This window comes from Pinus tabuliformis, chromosome 7 (assembly GCF_031772625.1).
Source record: "Pinus tabuliformis cultivar Carrire ecotype Pingquan chromosome 7, CPIR1, whole genome shotgun sequence".
Classification (NCBI taxonomy): domain Eukaryota; kingdom Viridiplantae; phylum Streptophyta; class Pinopsida; order Pinales; family Pinaceae; genus Pinus; species Pinus tabuliformis.
In genome coordinates, this window is record NC_142293.1 from 1,648,432,707 (window position 1) to 1,648,445,890 (window position 13,184).

General features: G+C 36.2%; 1 non-coding gene across 1 annotated transcript; it reads left to right on the forward strand.

Moving 5' to 3' along the window:
- The first annotated feature begins 8,269 nt into the window (after positions 1-8,269).
- TRNAR-ACG (transfer RNA arginine (anticodon ACG)) lies at positions 8,270-8,342 on the forward strand. The gene has a single exon. It is a non-coding gene; the product is annotated as a tRNA-Arg (tRNA).
- Positions 8,343-13,184: the final 4,842 nt, after the last annotated feature.

The following is a 13,184-nucleotide window of genomic DNA, read 5'->3' on the forward strand; positions in this document are numbered from 1 at the left end:
GACGAAGTTCCTCACGACATTGTGTGAACATGCTCAGGTACTGTACAATAGTCTCATTCTTCTGCATCTTGATATTTCGAAGTTTTTCCTTAAGTGCTAGCTTCTTGTGGTCACTACTATTTTGGAAAAAATTTGTCAGTATTTTCCACATTACATATGGAGTTTGTTTCCCATGGATATTTGAGACAATATGGTCATGTACTCCCTCCAATATGATTCTCCTTGCCTTGGCTACACACTTCTTCCATTCTACTAGATCCTGAGCATTAGATGTTGTTGGTTTCAAGATATCATTATCAATGAATTCCTTCAATCCATTATCTTCCAACACTGCCTCCATGTGGTTCTTCCAAGCAACATAATTTGAGCTTCCCTTAAGGGTATAATCGATTCTTATTCCATAGAAATCTATCCTTCTAGCTCTGAAGAATTGATCTTGCAAATTTGATCCTTCTACAATAACAACTTTGAAATCTCTACTCTATTGTGAATCCTACTTTGATACCATGTAGAAATTAATGTGTATATTCGAAATTGCTCATGAAATTTACTAAATCACAATACTCGAAGCTACTCTACTGATCTATGGAAGTTAATTCACGATCGAGAACACAAAACATAGACACGCAAAAGGAAACAACACACACGCGCAAAGATTTATCTAGGGGAAAGAAACTGCTAAAAACCCCTTCCTATCTATATTGCATTAATCAAATAATAGAGATGAATTACATATGCTTTCTCAAGCCTAAGCACATGTTGTAATTGTATAGCCTATCCATCTTCCTTATTGACTAACTCTAGCCAACACTTAGCCAATTTTCAAGCCCTCCAAGATCCTATTTAATTGTATAGCCTATCCATCTTCCTTATTGACTGACTCTAGCCAACACTTAGCCAATTTTCAAGCCCTCCAAGATCCTATTTCCTTGTGATGTTCCTTGAGGAAATTATCCCCTATTATTTAGGAAATTCCCTTAATTGGATTGTGCAATTCTTCTAGGTCCTTCCTCTAACTGCATGCACCACTTGTACACATGGGAATAATGTACAACTTACAATACACTTCCTTAGAATTTCCATCTCAACTGGGTACCTCGAATTCTCTGCATGCATTAATTATTTTGGGTTGATTGATTAGTTGACTGGTTGATCACTGAGTGTGGTTGAAGTTCCACTTCCACAACTTGACCTCCACTAGTTCTTCTAATAGTTAGAACTAGTTTAACTAACCATAACTCAATTTAACTGAAATAAGTTGTTACAAATTAGAAATTAATCATACTGAACTGAAATAAAGCTTCCCCAACTTGAATTAACTGAGTTAATTGAGTGACAAGTGTCATGTCACTTCAGTTAACTACCTCCAAGATTTCTGTTGAAATGGAAATTCCAATTTTCTCTAGTTTGACCAAGGCAAAGTCAAATTGAGATTTTCTTGCTGCATTTTCAACAGGAACACCATTCAATCTTACTACATCGTTGATGAAGAACCATGCTACATCATTAGCTGAATAAGCACACGTTACTAGAATGAAGTGTGTTACCTTTGTCAACTTTTCAACCACAACCATAATAGAATCATGTTGTCTGGATGTCCTTGGAAAACCTATAATGAAATCCATGGAAATGACCTCCAATTTCCACTCTGGAATTGCAATCAGTTGTAGTAGACCAGTTGGATTCTTGCACTCTTCTTTTACCTATTGGCAATATAAACATCTAGCCACAAACTCTTCCATTTACTTCTTCAAATTTGACCATTAATATAACTTCTTCATTGTTGTCAATGTCTTCTGATATCCTGAGTGACCTAAATATGGCTTAGCATGAAATTCTCTCAAGATAAGCATCTTGAACTCACTGTTGTCCAAGACATATATCATGTCCCTAAATCTGAACAAACCATATGTTGTGAGACGATAGTCCACATCCTTATCACCTGTATCCCGTTGTAACCTGTGCATAAGCTCCCTATACTTGTCATCCTATTGACCTGCCTGTAATATCTGATCCTGTAAATCTATCCCATAAGAAAGCATAATTACAATGTGATTTACCTATATCCTCCTGCTAACATAATTCGTAACCCTCTTCTCCTTTCCCTTGATGTACCTCATATCTAAGTCAAACTCACTGATTGTGGCAAACCATCTAGCTTGTCTAGCATTCATATTTGGTTGTTCAAACAAGTATTCAATCCACTATGTTCACTCATTAATACAAACCTCCTGCCAAGAAGGTAGTGTCTCCACATCTTTAATGCATGTATGATTGCTGCCAACTAAAGATAATGTGTAACTTAATTTTGCTCATGATCATATAGTTTCCTTGATTCATAACATACCATTTGTCCCTCTTGCATCAAGAGTCCACCAAGTCCTCTCTTGCAAGCATATGTACACACTACAAACTCTTTATAGAAATTTGTAATCTTTAGATTCAGAGCATTTGTCAACAACTTCTTCAATTTCTCACAATTGGCTGCACATTCCCCTGTCCATTCAAATTTCTTACCTTTCATTTGCAATGATGTAATAGGATAAGCAATCTATGAGAAGTTCTTAATGAACCTTCTGTAATAACCTGCTTACCTTATAAATTACCTTTCCTCATCCATATTCCCAGGACTTGCCCATTCCATAATATCTCTTATCTTTTATGAATCCACTGATATTCCTTCCTTGGAAACCACAAGTCCCAAGTAATGTATCTTTGTCTTAAAGGAATTGCATTTTCTAAGCTTGGCATACCACTGATGCTCTCTTTGCAATCTCAACATTGTTGTTAAACATTCGACATGTTCTTCCTCATTCTTAGAATATATCAATATATCATCAATGAACACAATAACAAACTTGTCCATATAAGGACGCAACACATTATCCATCAAGCACATAAAAGTAGTTGGAGCATTAGTCAAACCAAATGGAACTATAACAAACTCATATTTCCATACTTGGTCCAGAAAGCAGTCTTGTAGATGTCCTATTCTTCAATGCATACCTGATGGTATCCGGATCTCAAATCAATCTTCGAGAATATTGTTGCTCCCTTCAAATGGTCAAACAAATCATCAATCCTTTAAAATGGATGTTTGTTCTTGATTGTTACCTTGTTCAACTTCATGTATTCAATACACAACCTGAGAGTACCATCCTTCTTCTTCACAAACAACATTGGTGCACCCCAAGGCGACACACGTGGCTTGTTGTATCGTTTGTCAAGAATTTCCTTCAACTGCAACTTCAATTCCACTAACTTTGGTGTGCTCATCCTGTATGGTTCCTTTGGTGTTGGTGTTGTCCTTGGTACCAACTCAATAAAAAATTCCACTTCCTTGTGAGGTGGTAACTCTAGAACCTCTATGGGAAATACATCCTGAAACTCCTGTAGAGCTGGGCACCTCTTCAAAACTTTTGCAACCTCAACATCCTTACCTTTATCACTAGAAATATGTACTGCAAATAACACACACCCTTTACTGCAATTGCGCTTTTGCTGCATAGATATAACAATTCTAACTAATGTTTCATTTTTCTTACCCTACAAGATCCTCTATTCTCCATTGTCATCCAAGCACTCAAGAGACTTTTCATAACAATCCACCTTAGTCCTATAAAGATACAACTAGTCCATACCTAACAACACACGATATGATCCCAATGGAAGCACATTCAAATGCATTGATGTAGGCATAATATTCAACTCAAATGCACAACCTCTTACCCAGTGATGAACTCTCTTCTTTGTACCTATAGCCAACTGCACTAACAAATATTCTATATGTACTTCTTTACTCAAACCACATTTATCCACTAGGTCAGGATTAGCATAACTATAATTAGATCCAGTTTCAATCAAAATAGAAACAACTTGATCACAAAGCTTACCGTTCATCTTGATAATAATTCCTAGTGATCTTCCTACCTATTATCTAACGCTGCATAAATTCGAGGAATAATTTTTCCAACATCCCCCATTGTCTATGCCTCCTGAGCATTGTAGATCTTCGGTCTACCACCCTGATGTTGTGGAAAATATATTTTGTGATGATCTTTACCACAAGTCCAACATTATATAGGCTTCTTGCCATCACCCTTGTTCTGCTCCTCAAATTGAAATACCTGCTCTCTGCTAGATGCATTGAACTTCTTAGGTGGTGCAACATTCTCTTTGTTACCTGTGTCCCGAGGTCTTGTTCACTTCTTATCCCATTTTCCCTTATTCTTCTCATTACCTTTCCAATCCTTCTTAGTCTTAGATCTACACTTTGATTGCTCATAACAATGCTTTAGCTTTCTGATGGATTCCTCCAATGATCTAGGCTCATCAAACTCAATCATGTCTTTGAATGCTACTGGAAACCCATTGATGAATCTTTGAATCTTCACTTTCTCCTCCTTAAGATAAGGCACATACCTCAATAACTCCAAGAATTTTCTAGTGTACTCCTCATTGGTCATAGATCCCATCTTCAACTCATAGAACTCCTTTTCCCTATCATCATAGTATCTCTTTGATAGATACTTCTTCCTAAAAAGTATCTTGAACTCGTAAGAAGTCAGCTCCTCTTCATGAGTACCTCTTACATTCTTTACAACTTCCCACCAAATGTTTGCTTTACCTTTAAGACTGAAGTCACTATCCTGGCCTTCATGTTCTCCGAGTAATCATATAATCTGAAGAACTTATTCATCCCAAGCAACCATGCTTCTACATCTTGTGACTTCTTCATTTCTCCATAAAATGTTGGTGGCTTTTATTTCTTGAACTCATCCGGAAAATATCCCCTGTCATTCTTCTTGTAAGGATGATAACGATGATGATCATGATTGTTATACATCATATACGGTTGTAGACATAAATATCTAACCTAGGCCTAGTGGATTGACCTAGAAAAACATAAAGAAAAATAAGCTGATGTTTTCCCTAAAGTAAATAGATATCAGGATGAAGCCTACCTGGAACCTGTCGTATGCTTCTCTCCTTCCTTGGCTTATATGCTCCAAAATTATCTCCGATAATTGTAATTAGAACCTGCATAATAAAAAAACACAAGCCAACAACTTACGAGACCTATGTAGCATCATCTAATCACTTTATTTAATATATCAACATGGTATTGAAATACATAAAATCATAACATCATATATAGGAAAACAAAGAACTCTTTGCATTAATAGAAATTGAGTGAGTTACAACCAAAAATAGGTGTTAATCTTATATAATATCTTCTCCAAGTTGACTTGTCCTTTCCTTACCACAAAGTGCACCTCTAGTCACCCTAATGCATGGAATAATATCTCTCACATCAACAGCATAAGGGTAGAATCAATCTCTAAAAGTCAACCCCTTGCCTATGGATGGATGTAAATATATAGATCAAGGAGTTAGTCATGAATTCTTATCCTTTTACCAATTTGGGCTTGAGATCCACTCTTGACGGTGAGCTCAAGGGATAAGGGATGAAAACTCCAAGGTATGATAGGATAGGAATCGAGACTTTTATCCAAGGTAAATAGTTACAACAGATCCTGGAAGCTTCTGGAAGAGGAATATTTTGGATTCTTTTTGTATTCCCGAATTTCTAGAATCAATTCACCCCCAAGACTAAGCGACCTGCTGGTGATCATCGCAGGCCTAGAGTATGACAAATTGGTATTCAACGTTGGCCAATGAGAGGCCAAGGTGCGTTGGTCCTAAAAATTACTGAAATGAAGTAGTTTTAGGTAGACACTGAGGGATATGAGAAAGGCATACTTAGGGATTTGTGTAGGGAGGATGACAAAGTGTTCAAAGGATGTGAATGATCCTATTTGAAGGCCTATTGACTAGATGTGACAAAATGACCTATAAAAATGATACATTTCTTAACCATAGCTAGAGTAAAGCCCATGTCTACTACCTCGTCTATCATGTGTATCTAAGAACCTGTCATCTCTAACTGTGTCAACTCTATTCGACTTGTTACGCTCCATTATTCATGTCCTCCTGTCCATAAATAATCCTAATTGGTCCTTGTTTCTACAAGTCCAACAAGCTCTGAAGGATGATTGGATTAACCTCTGCTTGTTTCTCATGTGCCCTTGAAAGTTTCTCTTGTGACTGAATGATTCTATCATTATCTGCTTTACAAAACTTTATTTCTTCTTTTAAACTTCTCAAAGTGTCTTCTATGTCAGGAGAGTACCCATCACCATGTTGCTTATCTAATCTATAGGGAGAGTCTCGTAAACTGTAGTCTACCATTTTGCTAGCCATATTTGATCTTCTTCTTCCTACAATTATATCATGTCTGCTAAACCAAAACATAAACATAACCAACATACCTTAGTATAGTTCAGGGGAGGATATCTTGTCTGCAATATCAACCAGATTAGCACAATACATGTATAATCATAATCATAACAATATATAGACATCATCTCAATCATCATCCCAGTTACCATGCATGATGTCACAACACAATGCACGCACAACAACATATAGACACTAACACACATAATCAATGCATATACAATTGCAATGCATTCACAAAAAAACAGAGCCCAACAACAACGTCATCACTTCTATATGACAACATAACTGCAATAATGACAAATGTCATGCATACATAATAAACACATAGACCATAATCATAATGGTCACATATGCAACCGACATGTATGCACGACAAACACATTTCGTCCATCCATTCCAAGGGTTGAACCATGCTCTAATACCACTCCGTAACCACCCTCCTCCCACATTTACCCAAGCTAACTGGTCCACCAGGGTAAACATGTGACGAAGAGTTACTATGATATGATTGAACTCTCAAAGTACAATTAAGGAAGTGGAATCAACAAACCAAAACCGAACTGACCTTCCTCGAGAGCTATAGGAACCCTAGAGGCTAACCAACCACTCCAAGTCCCCGACCCCTGAGGTAACTTTCCTTTTCACTGAACTGGACCCCCAGTCACTCCCATTACAAGCCCTCCAGGCGATTGAAGTCCTCCAGTCACTCCCACAACAAGTCCTCCATGCGGCCAAAGTATTTTTTAGGCAGTTTTGTGCCAGCGACGCTAAATTCAGAGACATTTTTTCAGGGCTAAGACTCAGGGCTCTACCCATAACTTGATGAAATTATCAAAAATAGTAAATAACAAGAATAAAATGCCTCTAATGCAAAACTTTAACAAGGACCCGGTCTGACTCATCCTAACCATGAAACAAATTTCATCAAACACATCACGAACATGTAATGTACAAGTCATAAAAACAGATCTCAACATAGGGACCTCATACTTATCTTATAAGTTTCAATAAGGTTTGATGCCCTCTTACATTAGCTGCATTATCATCTAATAGGTCATTAATTCATTAACATTTCATCTACTAAACAAAACATGATGAGAGCCATAATTCAAGATTGTCATAAAACTATACTTATAACCAACATATAACCAGATAAATAGCAACAATAGAACAACCATTGAATCCATAAAATAACAAGTACATTTGCACATAAAACATAAGAGAAACATATCTTATTAACATATGAAAATCCAATCAAGTCAGGGATTTCCACGTACCAGGGGCGTATTCATCCACCTATGGAATTTACCCATGGTATTGTAAGTGGGATCCACCCATGGTATTCGTCAACCCATGGTATTTATCCACCCATGGAATTAATTAATGGTATTGTAAGTGGCATCCACCCATGGTATTCATTCACCTATGGTATTCTAAATTATATTTTTAAATATATAACTAAAACAGAGTTGTCTTTAGTGAGATATTTTGGAAATTGTTCCGGTGGGTTTTTCTAGTCTAATTTCTTTAGAAAACAGAAATTTATTGAAATCACAAGCTTGATGACTAACCCAAAAAATCACACGAAAAACAACTCCCTTTAAAACACTTTAATCATACATGTCATTCAACTTTTTAATAATTATCTTTCTAATATTCTCAGGCAATTTTAAACAAAAATAATAAAAAAACAACAAACAATTAAAAACATTTAACATTTAAACCACCCACAAGTGCTACAACGCTGGAGTAAACACAAACAGTCACGGAAGAATCCAACGAGTCAAATATATCTATGCTCAATTCAGAAGGGAGACATGCTGAATTTGTCAGTAATAATTGTTCCAGCAGTTTTAAAAACTTAGATGTAACTCATCAAGATGGGGAAATTATAGTAAAACGTTTACTGACTTAGATGTAATTCATCAAGATGGGGAAATTATAGTAAAACGCGTACTTCAACTATGACTCCATGGCCCAATGGATAAGGCGCTGGTCTACGAAACCAGAGATTCTGGGTTCGATCCCCAGTGGAGTCGCTTTCCAACGTTTTAACGTTTTCCGCTAGACTTTTAAGCAAACGGTTCCGCCTGTATTCCTGGTTAACTAGGGATGGGAATATACCTTCGAGCAATCAAGCAAACCATTCCCCCTCCTCTGCAAACATCTTTCATTTACTCAACGCATCTTAATCCGCCTCGCCAATATGGTATTGTATAGGTTAGGGTTTTTATTTGAAGGTTGTTTTATCCAGGTTAGGGTTTTTACTTGAAGATTGTGGCAGGCAATCTCTGGTAATGGCAATTTCGAAGACAAACGCAGCAGCAGGTAATGAGAAATGGATGGAAATCGCTCCTCCCGGGAAGGAATATATTGGAAAACGGCGGTCAACGGTTGAGAAGAAGTTTCGAAGTCTCAACAATGCCGGGCTCATGGATGGCTTTCGCCCAGCCTTTCCTGCTGTCTCTGATTTTCTAGCGAAGCGCCATAACGGAAGGTTTGCGTCGGTAGAATGTTAAGTTTTTCTCGCTCCCTGCGATAAATCTTCTTGCAATCTTGCAAAATTAGAAAGTTGTGTATCGGAATCGATACGGGATCTGGACGGACCAGTTGTAAGCAGCATATTCTTCTGCAATCAGCCGAATTTGTGCTGAAATCACTGTTTATAAAAAAATATCGCAAATTTTAAGGGTTTTACTGCAGCTGAGCGGCATCTTTTTGAAACTAAATTGCAGTTTCATTAATAATTTTATTTGTAAATCAAGCCAGTGAAGGTGCCCCCATCATCTTAGACTCCAAATAATATTTCAATAAATATGTTAATAGCCACCACGGTGGAATTTGGGATTTTTTTTTTGGGGATGAGACAATTTTTTTATGGGTCTTTGTATCTTTATATTTCCTATCAAGGGATTATATTTCTCGTCAGGGAACTAATTTTATATTTATAATTTTGTTTTTCGAGAATAATGTTTTATAATAAATTAACTTTTTTTTACTAATACAGTTTTTATTAAAAAATTCCCTTCTATACTATTATGTAAAAACAAAATGATTATAATATACAAATGATTTATTGAATTTTTATAATAATCATGTCAAAAAACAAAATAATTATAATACACAAATGATTTATTAAACTTTAATTCTTATGGCTTCTTTATAATTAATAATGATAATATATTTTCTATTTTTTATATTAAAACTTTTCAATAACCAAAATAATAATTAAATTAAGATTAAAATTAATTCTCAAAGATTAAAAGTACTTGATTGTAAGTTTTATTTTGTTTAAAAAAATTATACCCAGTTGACCATGCAATGGGGCTTATTTTGACAATCTTGTTATAATTTTAAACTTGAAATAAATTAGAAGAATGACAAGTTAATTTTAAATTAAAAATGCTTTGACTCAAAGTAGAGGAGAAGTAAAGAAACTCTACATCATAGAATGATTTGTTATAACTTGTAGGTTGGCTTAAGTAAAGAATGATATTGGCTGATTTAAACTAAAATATGCCATAAAGTAAAGTAGAGACACATAATCTTTACATTATATAATGATTTGTTGTAGATCAAATGTTGTTGATGTCTTTGGAAAAAAACTACAAATATTGTCTTCACCAAAAAACAATTGGACATAGATTACCTAAGCATGTCATAAGAGATTGTATTATCATTATTACTTTTGCATATGGAGAGGTAGCTCAAGGAAAGAAAAGGGAACATACTTTTTTATTGAACCTAGGTTGGGGTCACTTAGTCTATTGGATCCAAGTACTTAGTTTATTTATATTTATATTTTTATGTAATTTACTAAGTCAAAATAATTACATAACATGATAGGACAAGATTTGATCCCTTTCCAACCTTGATAGATCCAAACTTCTAGGCTGGTTTAATTATTAATAATTGTAATTTTTATTATTTTATTTTTAATTTTATATAATTTGACCATGTGAAGATGTTTACATCATATAGCATAACATAACTCTACAACATCTCTTCCATACCAAGTTAGAGAGTGCCTCTAGCTGCAACTAAGATTGTGTAAAGCTCGATTAAACTTGGATGCTCGTTGTGACAATTTAATTCCTTGAAAAGTGGCTTCCATCCTTCACCCCTACCATAAAATTTGAACTAAAACATGGTGTGATCTAAACGCCACTCAAACCAACAAGTTTAGACTTCATGATAAATTTAAATAACTAGCCATTAAAAGTTCAACCAACGATAATGAGCATGTTAGTAGTAATCACTCAAGTTTCCTCTATAAATATGTTGAAGGATTCTTAACTGCCCTTCATCCATTTTAAACCCATTCCATTTATCTCAAGTTGCCAGTTGTTCCCTGTTTGACCATCTTGCCTTGTGAAACCATCTTTTGTTAAGAAACCAAGTCCAGTTAAGCCATCTTCTTTGACTCCATTAGCCAAATGGCCTGAACTACTCAGTCTTACCCCTATGCTATTGAATCTCACCACCCAAATTCAAACAAAACTCCTACACTTCACAACTAGCCTAATATCTTTCAAAACCAAGCTAAATCATAAAGAGAGAGCCCTCTCTGAGTACAGATTGGCTAGAATCTGTACTTAAAATTTGGTTTGTGGTTACCTCGTACCCCTTTCCTCTTCCAACAACTTCAAGGACAATCTGACTGATAACATAGTGGCGACTCCACTAGGGACCTGAATAATTTGTTTGTTGCTATTGTTTATTTTATAAGCTACAGTTGGAGCCTGAAGTTATCCAGGTAGCCTTTGAACTGCTCTTTCTTTGCAATTGCATAAGTAAATGAATGTTGCTTCAGTGTATCTCCAATCTAGCTTATGGATGGAACATCTGGTTTCAAATTCTTGATCAGTTCCTCTTATCAAATAGGTCTTTAAGAGAGTTCAAATCCCATACCTAAAGCCTCTTAGAGAAACTGTAAAGTTGTATTATCCAACCCATCTAGATAAAAACCCAAAACATACCTAGAAACCTGGCTTCAGAAAGGACTCGTTACACTAGAGTTAACCCTGATCCAAATCCACCACCCGTGTTCGAAAACCCCAATCTGATCCCTAGGATTCTTAGCAGACAAGATAGCCAAGAGAGTGTCGCTAGTTCTCGGCCTTTATACAGATCAAGATCCTGTCCAGTGAAGTGGATTTACCTTGAGGACGAACCTTTTGATGAATCTTTTGAGACATCTTTATTTGTAACTTTTTCTGAATCTGGGTTAACCCATATAGTTCATGATCCATTATTTATCGAAAATTTACAACTTGAGATTGTCACTTCACATCTTGACAGACATTTGCAGAATTCCATTCAATCTGAACTTACCTCTGTAGGAACATCAAGCCTTTCTGTAATCACTTCAGCCTCTCCAAGTTCATCAACAACACCTCAGACATCTCAACCCCAAACCACCCCTTCCACCCCTCCATCCACCACTCCAAGACCAACCTCAACTGTTGTTTCAACCCAACCTACTACAATGGAAAATAGGTATACTCCCCTCAATTTACCTGCCAATCTAGGGGCTATGCCCCAAGACTATCAAAGTAAGATCACTCCTTTCGATGGCTCTGGTACTTACACTGCACAACAACATACTAAAAAGATGACAGACTACTTTGAGATATATGAGGTTGATGCCGATGATGTTAGAATGAGGGTATTTGTTCAAAGTCTAACTGGTGATGTTAGAACATGGTTTAGAGCCCTCCCTGCAAACAATATCAATGACCTACAAGCCCTTTATACAACATTCTTGAACAGATGGGAAAAGAAAAAAGATCCTCTCCATATTTTGTCAGAATATGAAAACTTGAAGAGGGGAACACAAGAAACTGTACAAGATTATTGTACTAGGTTCAATAATGTTTACAACGCTATCCCTCAAAACCTTAGACCTCCTCCAGATTTGGCACTAATCAAATTCCCTGATGGATTTGATTCTGATATGGCATACCAACTTAGGGAAAGAGCTCCACGAACTTAGAAGAGACGCAAAGTATAACTGTCAACGTTGAAGCTAACTTAATATCCAAACAAGCTAGTGCGAGAGCTGAAAGGAGGATACCTTTGAAAGAGGAACCCTTAGCCTTTGAACAAAAACTGGATGCTATTATTAAAGGTATGGAAAGGTTAGGAGATAGAGTAGAAACAATTGAAAGGAAATCCCCTTGGGATGGTCAAGCAAGCAACACTGGGAGAAATCCAAATTTAAGGAAGAATCAGAACACTGAAAAAACCGACCCTGATCAAAAACTTAGGCCCCCATTCCAAGAAAATTATGCTGAAGCCTCAACTTCTGATGAACCAACAGAAGATACCCAAATCAATTTGATGGGACTCAATAATGAGCAAAAAGTTTTCTTGACCCAAGAGGACCAAGAAGCTCACATTCTTAAACAATTCCAAAATCAGTCAGGTAAATCATTTGACTTTAGGGAGGGATATGATACAGCCATTTATGAAGTCCACAAACAATACAAGCTGAGGAGCAGAAGAATAGATATTCCTGAAACCAATAAACAGAAAGCCACAAAACAGCCTAACAAAGGTAAGAACAATACCACCCATATACATATTATTTCCAGAACAGACCGTAACCCTGCTAATCCAATTATTGAAGATGTATCCGATAATCAACCCAATAATAGACAACTTTCCACTTCTATTCCTTCTAAAGGAAACGTGGAAGAACCTCCAAAAGTTGACGTGGAAACATCTTCAGCCCATAACCCCACTCCTGAAAAGGAGAGAAACACAGAGAATACAAATGAAAAAGAGAATCCAACTGTCCGAAATGCAAGAACTCAGACTGAAAAGCCTTTTAATCTGGAGGTTGAAGTAGGCAAATTAAAAATAGCTATTCCATTGTC